Raw genomic sequence first — 8,660 nt, forward strand, 5'->3', positions numbered from 1 at the left:
TTTCGTTAAGCTAATACATGACTTCATAAAACATAAATTTTTAATACAAAAAATGATAATACTTCGATCGTAAGCGCCTTCAATGTAAAAATCAAAAGTTCAAAATTATAAACCAACTTTAAGATAACGCATATCCGAATGCAAATTTATAAAGAATTGTTTACAGATGTGTGAAGTGAATTTCGTTTCGCTTGTAGTTGCACACTAGAAGAATATACAACAGTTTAAACAAAGATGTCAAAAATAAATTTTTTCCAATTTCAAGATTTTTAAATTCTGCTTTGTAAATCGATGTAACATTCGCAGGCAAATGTCCCGAACCACAAAAAATGATTCTAAACACGACTGAGCACGTATATTTAACATATCTTAAAGCTTGTAACTATTTAAATTTTTCGCTTCAACATCGAAATCGATGTATCTTCGCTAAAGATCTTTGAACGCATTTGTAAATGTGTTTTTAATATATATTAATGTTAATCTGACAGCTGACTATATCAAATTAATCTTTTTAATACCGAAAATGATAGTACGCCGATCGCTCGCGTCGACAGTAGAAGAATCAAAAGTTCAAATTTTCCCCAAATTGAAAATAACGCAAATCCAAATCAACAGTCTTATTAAGAATCGTTTATAAATGTGTAAAATAAATTTCGTTTTGCTTGTAGTTGCAAACTTTAAAAAATACAGCAGTTTAAACAAAACTGTCAAAGATGAATTTTTAAAAATTTCAAGATTTTTAAATTCTGCTAAGTACATCAATGTAACATTCGCAGGCGAATGTCCCGAACCACAAAAATAAACTCTAAACACAACTGAGCATGTATATTTTAAAGATTGTCACTTTTTAAATTTTTCGCTTCGACATAAAAATCGATCTATCTCCGCTTAAAGACTTTGAACGCACTTGAAAATGTGTTTTAAATATATATTAATGTGAACCTGACAGCTGGCTATAAGGAAATAATTTTTTTAATACCGAAAATGAAGTATGTCGATCGCTCGCGTCGTCCGTAGAAAAATAAAAATTCAAGTTTTTCCCCAAATTGAAAATAACGCAAATCCAAATCAGCAGTCTTATTAAGAATCGTTTATAGATGTGTGAAGTGAATTTCGTTTCGCTTGTAGTTGAAAACTTTAAAAAATACAGCAGTTTAAACAAAACTGTCAAAGATGAATTTTTACAAATTTTAAGATTTTTAATTTCTGCTTTGCACATCGATGTAACATTCGCAGGCGAATGTCCCGAACCACAAATAATGATTTTAAACACGACTGAGCATGTATATTTTAAAGCTTGTCACTTTTTAAATTTTTCGTTTCGACATCGAAATCGATCTATCTTCGCTTAAAGACTTTGAACGCACTTGAAAATGTGTTTTTAATATATAATAATGTTAATCTGACAGCTGACTATAAGGAATTAATTTTTTTAATACCGAAAATGATAGTATGTCGATCGCTCGCGTCGTCCGTAGAAAAATAAAAAATTCAAGTTTTTCCCCAAATTGAAAATAACGCAAATCCAAATCAGCAGTCTTATTAAGAATCGTTTATAGATGTGTGAAGTGAATTTCGTTTCGCTTGTAGTTGAAAACTTTAAAAAATACAGCAGTTTAAACAAAACTGTCAAAGATGAATTTTTTTAATTTTAAGATTTTTAATTCTGCTTTGCACATCGATGTAACATTCGCAGGCGAATGTCCCGAACCACAAATAATGATTTTAAACACGACTGAGCATGTATATTTTAAAGCTTGTCACTTTTTAAATTTTTCGCTTCGACATCGAAATCGATCTATCTTCGCTTAAAGACTTTGAACGCACTTGAAAATGTGTTTTTAATATATATAATGTTAATCTGACAGGTGGCTATAAGGAATTTATTTTTTTAATACCGAAAATGATAGTACGTCGATCGCTCGCGTCGTCAGTAAAAAAATCGAAATTCAAGTTTTTCCCCAAATTGAAAATAACGCAAATCCAAATCAGCAGTCTTATTAAGAATCGTTTATAGATGTGTGAAGTGAATTTCGTTTCGCTTGTAGTTGAACACTTTAAAAAATACAGCAGTTTAAACAAAACTGTCAAAAATGAAATTTTAAAAATTTCAAGATTTTTAAATTGTGCTTTGCACATCGATGTAACATTCGTAAGCGAATGTCCCGAACTACAAAAAACAATTCTAAACACGACTGAGCATGTATATTTTAAAGCTTGTCACTTTTTAAATTTTTCGCTTTGACATCGAAATCGATCTATCTTCGCTTAAAAACTTTGAACGCACTTGAAAATGTGTTTATAATATATATTAATGTTAATCTGACAGCTGGCTATAAGGAATTAATTTTTTTAATACCGAAAATGATAGTACGTCGATCGCTCGCGTCGTCCGTAGAAAAATCAAAAATTCAAGTTTTTCCCCAAATTGAAAATAACGCAAATCCAAATCAGCAGTCTTATTAAGAATCGTTTATAGATGTGTGAAGTGAATTTCGTTTCGCTTGTAGTTGAAAACTTTAAAAAATACAGCAGTTTAAACAAAACTGTCAAAGATGAATTTTTACAAATTTTAAGATTTTTAATTTCTGCTTTGCACATCGATGTAACATTCGCAGGCGAATGTCCCGAACCACAAATAATGATTTTAAACACGACTGAGCATGTATATTTTAAAGCTTGTCACTTTTTAAATTTTTCGTTTCGACATCGAAATCGATCTATCTTCGCTTAAAGACTTTGAACGCACTTGAAAATGTGTTTTTAATATATAATAATGTTAATCTGACAGCTGACTATAAGGAATTAATTTTTTTAATACCGAAAATGATAGTATGTCGATCGCTCGCGTCGTCCGTAGAAAAATAAAAAATTCAAGTTTTTCCCCAAATTGAAAATAACGCAAATCCAAATCAGCAGTCTTATTAAGAATCGTTTATAGATGTGTGAAGTGAATTTCGTTTCGCTTGTAGTTGAAAACTTTAAAAAATACAGCAGTTTAAACAAAACTGTCAAAGATGAATTTTTTCAAATTTTAAGATTTTTTAATTCTGCTTTGCACATCGATGTAACATTATCAGGCGAATGTCCCGAACCACAAATAATGATTTTAAACACGACTGAGCATGTATATTTTAAAGCTTGTCACTTTTTAAATTTTACGCTTCGACATCGAAATCGATCATCTTCGCTTAAAGACTCTGAACGCACTTGAAAATGTGTTTTTAATATATAATAATGTTAATCTGACAGCTGACTATAAGGAATTAATTTTTTTAATACCGAAAATGATAGTACGTCGATCGCTCGCGTCGTCAGTAAAAAAATCGAAATTCAAGTTTTTCCCCAAATTGAAAATAACGCAAATCCAAATCAGCAGTCTTATTAAGAATCGTTTATAGATGTGTGAAGTGAATTTCGTTTCGCTTGTAGTTGAAAACTTTAAAAAATACAGCAGTTTAAACAAAACTGTCAAAGATGAATTTTTTCAAATTTTAAGATTTTTTAATTCTGCTTTGCACATCGATGTAACATTCGCAGGCGAATGTCCCGAACCACAAATAATGATTTTAAACACGACTGAGCATGTATATTTTAAAGCTTGTCACTTTTTAAATTTTTCGTTTCGACATCGAAATCGATCTATCTTCGCTTAAAGACTTTGAACGCACTTGAAAATGTGTTTTTAATATATAATAATGTTAATCTGACAGCTGACTATAAGGAATTAATTTTTTTAATACCGAAAATGATAGTATGTCGATCGCTCGCGTCGTCCGTAGAAAAATAAAAAATTCAAGTTTTTCCCCAAATTGAAAATAACGCAAATCCAAATCAGCAGTCTTATTAAGAATCGTTTATAGATGTGTGAAGTGAATTTCGTTTCGCTTGTAGTTGAAAACTTTAAAAAATACAGCAGTTTAAACAAAACTGTCAAAGATGAATTTTTACAAATTTTAAGATTTTTAATTTCTGCTTTGCACATCGATGTAACATTCGCAGGCGAATGTCCCGAACCACAAATAATGATTTTAAACACGACTGAGCATGTATATTTTAAAGCTTGTCATTTTTTTAATTTTTCGTTTCGACATCGAAATCGATCTATCTTCGCTTAAAGACTTTGGACGCACATGAAAATGTGTTTTTAATATATAATAATGTTAATCTGACAGCTGACTATAAGGAATTAATTTTTTTAATACCGAAAATGATAGTATGTCGATCGCTCGCGTCGTCCGTAGAAAAATAAAAAATTCAAGTTTTTCCCCAAATTGAAAATAACGCAAATCCAAATCAGCAGTCTTATTAAGAATCGTTTATAGATGTGTGAAGTGAATTTCGTTTCGCTTGTAGTTGAAAACTTTAAAAAATACAGCAGTTTAAACAAAACTGTCAAAGATGAATTTTTACAAATTTTAAGATTTTTAATTTCTGCTTTGCACATCGATGTAACATTCGCAGGCGAATGTCCCGAACCACAAATAATGATTTTAAACACGACTGAGCATGTATATTTTAAAGCTTGTCACTTTTTAAATTTTTCGTTTCGACATCGAAATCGATCTATCTTCGCTTAAAGACTTTGAACGCACTTGAAAATGTGTTTTTAATATATAATAATGTTAATCTGACAGCTGACTATAAGGAATTAATTTTTTTAATACCGAAAATGATAGTACGTCGATCGTTCGCATTGTCAGTAAGAAAATCAAAATTCAAGTTTTTCCCCAAATTGAAAATAACGCAAATCCAAATCAGCAGTCTTATTAAGAATCGTTTATAGATGTGTGAAGTGAATTTCGTTTCGCTTGTAGTTGCACACTTTAAAAAATACAGCAGTTTAAACAAAACTGTCAAAGGTGAAATTTTTAAAATTTCAAGATTTTTAAATTCTGCTTTGCACATCGATGTAACATTCGTAAGCGAATGTCCCGAACTACAAAAAACAATTCTAAACACGACTGAGCATGTATATTTTAAAGCTTGTCACTTTTTAAATTTTTCGCTTCGACATCGAAATCGATCTATCTTCGCTTAAAAACTTTGAACGCACTTGAAAATGTGTTTATAATATATATTAATGTTAATCTGACAGCTGGCTATAAGAAATTAATTTTTTTAATACCGAAAATGATAGTACGTCGATCGTTCGCATCGTCAGTAAGAAAATCAAAATTCAAGTTTTTCCCCAAATTGAAAATAACGCAAATCCAAATCAGCAGTCTTATTAAGAATCGTTTATAGATGTGTGAAGTGAATTTCGTTTCGCTTGTAGTTGAACACTTTAAAAAATACAGCAGTTTAAAGAAAACTGTCAAAGATGAATTTTTTCAAATTTTAAGATTTTTGAATTCTGCTTTGCACATCGATGTAACATTCGCAAGCGAATGTCCCGAACCACAAAAAGAAATTCTAAACACGACTGAGCATGTATATTTTAAAGCTTGTCACTTTTTAAATTTTTCGCTTCGACATCGAAATCGATCTATCTTCGCTTAAAGACTTTGAACGCACTTGAAAATGTGTTTTTAATATATAATAATGTTAATCTGACAGCTGACTATAAGGAATTAATTTTTTTAATACCGAAAATGATAGTACGTCGATCGTTCGCATTGTCAGTAAGAAAATCAAAATTCAAGTTTTTCCCCAAATTGAAAATAACGCAAATCCAAATCAGCAGTCTTATTAAGAAACGTTTATAGATGTGTGAAGTGAATTTCGTTTCGCTTGTAGTTGCACACTTTAGAAAATACAGCAATTTAAAGAAAACTGTCAAAGATGAATTTTTTCAAATTTTAAGATTTTTGAATTCTGCTTTGCACATCGATGTAACATTCGCAAGCGAATGTCCCGAACCACAAAAAGAAATTCTAAACACGACTGAGCATGTATATTTTAAAGCTTGTCACTTTTTAAATTTTTCGCTTCGACATCGAAATCGATCTATCTTCGCTTAAAGACTTTGAACGCACTTGAAAATGTGTTTATAATATACATTAATGTTAATCTGACAGGTGGTTATAAGGAATTAATTTTTTTAATACCGAAAATGATAGTACGTCGATCGTTCGCATCGTCAGTAAGAAAATCAAAATTCAAGTTTTTCCCCAAATTGAAAATAACGCAAATCCAAATCAGCAGTCTTATTAAGAATCGTTTATAGATGTGTGAAGTGAATTTCGTTTCGCTTGTAGTTGCACACTTTAAAAAATACAGCAATTTAAAGAAAACTGTCAAAGATGAATTTTTTCAAATTTTAAGATTTTTTAATTCTGCTTTGCACATCGATGTAACATTCGCAAGCGAATGTCCCGAACCACAAAAAGAAATTCTAAACACGACTGAGCATGTATATTTTAAAGCTTGTCACTTTTTAAATTTTTCGCTTCGACATCGAAATCGATCTATCTTCGCTTAAAGACTTTGAACGCACTTGAAAATGTGTTTATAATATACATTAATGTTAATCTGACAGGTGGCTATAAGGAATTTATTTTTTTAATACCGAAAATGATAGTACGTCGATCGCTCGCGTCGTCAGTAAAAAAATCGAAATTCAAGTTTTTCCCCAAATTGAAAATAACGCAAATCCAAATCAGCAGTCTTATTAAGAATCGTTTATAGATGTGTGAAGTGAATTTCGTTTCGCTTGTAGTTGCACACTTTAAAAAATACAGCAGTTCAAACAAAACTGTCAAAGATAAATTTTTTCAAATTTCAAAATTTTTAAATCTTGCCTTGCACATCAATGTAACATTCGCAAGCGAATGTTCCGACCCACAAGAAATGATTCTAAACACGATTGAGCATGTATATTTATAATATCTTAAAGCTTGTCACTTTTTAAATTTTTCGCTTCGACATCGAAATCGATCTATCTTCGCTTAAAGACTTTGAACGCACTTGAAAATGTGTTTTTAACATATAATAATGTTAATCTGACAGCTGACTATAAGGAATTAATTTTTTTAATACCGAAAATGATAGTACGTCGATCGCTCGCGTCGTCAGTAGAAAAATCGAAATTCAAGTTTTTCCCCAAATTGAAAATAACGCAAATCCAAATCAGCAGTCTTATTAAGAATCGTTTATAGATGTGTGAAGTGAATTTCGTTTCGCTTGTAGTTGCACACTTTAAAAAATACAGCAGTTTAAACAAAACTGTCAAAGGTGAAATTTTAAAATTTCAAGATTTTTAAATTCTGCTTTGCACATCGATGTAACATTCGTAAGCGAATGTCCCGAATCACAAAAAGAAATTCTAAACACGACTGAGCATGTATATTTTAAAGCTTGTCACTTTTTAAATTTTTCGCTTCGACATCGAAATCGATCTATCTTCGCTTAAAGACTTTGAACGCACTTGAAAATGTGTTTATAATATATAATAATGTTAATCTGACAGCTGACTATAAGGAATTAATTTTTTTAATACCGAAAATGATAGTACGTCGATCGCTCGCGTCGTCAGTAAAAAAATCGAAATTCAAGTTTTTCCCCAAATTGAAAATAACGCAAATCCAAATCAGCAGTCTTATTAAGAATCGTTTATAGATGTGTGAAGTGAATTTCGTTTCGCTTGTAGTTGAACACTTTAAAAAATACAGCAGTTTAAACAAAACTGTCAAAGATAAAATTTTCAAATTTCAAGATTTTTAAATTCTGCTTTGTACATCGATGTAACATTCGTAGGCGAATATCCCGAACCACAAAAGACGATTCTAAACACGACTGAGCATGTATATTTGACATATCTTAAAGCTTGTCACTTTTTAAATTTTTCGCTTCAACATCGAAATCGATCTATCTTCGCTTAAAGACTTTGAACGCACTTGAAAATGTGTTTTTAATATATATTAATGTTAATCTGACAGCTGACTATAAGGAATTAATTTTTTTAATACCGAAAATGATAGTACGTCGATCGCTCGCGTCGTCAGTCGAAAAATCAAAAGTTCAAGTTTTTCCCCAAATTGAAAATAACGCAAATCCAAATCAGCAGTCTTATTAAGAATCGTTTATAGATGTGTGAAGTGAATTTCGTTTCGCTTGTAGTCGCACACTTTAAAAAATACAGCAGTTTAAACAAAACTGTCAGAGATGAATTTTTTCAAATTTCAAGATTTTTAAATTCTGCTTTGTACATCGATGTAACATTCGCAGGCGAATGTCCCGAACCACAAGAAACGATTCTAAACACGACTGAGCATGTATATTTGACATATCTTAAAGCTTGTCACTTTTTAAATTTTTCGCTTCAACATCGAAATCGATCTATCTTCGCTTAAAGACTTTGAACGCACTTGAAAATGTGTTTTTAATATATATTAATGTTAATCTGACAGCTGACTATAAGGAATTTATTTTTTTAATACCAAAAATGATAGTACGTCGATCGCTCGCGTCGTCAGTAAAAAAATCGAAATTCAAGTTTTTCCCCAAATTGAAAATAACGCAAATCCAAGTCAGCAGTCTTATTAAGAATCGTTTATAGATGTGTGAAGTGAATTTCGTTTCGCTTGTAGTTGCACAGTTTAAAAAATACAGCAGTTTAAAGAAAACTGTCAAAGATGAATTTTTTCAAATTTTAAGATTTTTGAATTCTGCTTTGCACATCGATGTAACCTTTTGCAAGCGAATGTCCGGAACCACAA

Source organism: Nylanderia fulva, unplaced genomic scaffold, assembly GCF_048542155.1.
Source record: "Nylanderia fulva isolate GAGA-0341 unplaced genomic scaffold, ASM4854215v1 Scaffold2, whole genome shotgun sequence".
In the NCBI taxonomy this organism is placed as follows: domain Eukaryota; kingdom Metazoa; phylum Arthropoda; class Insecta; order Hymenoptera; family Formicidae; genus Nylanderia; species Nylanderia fulva.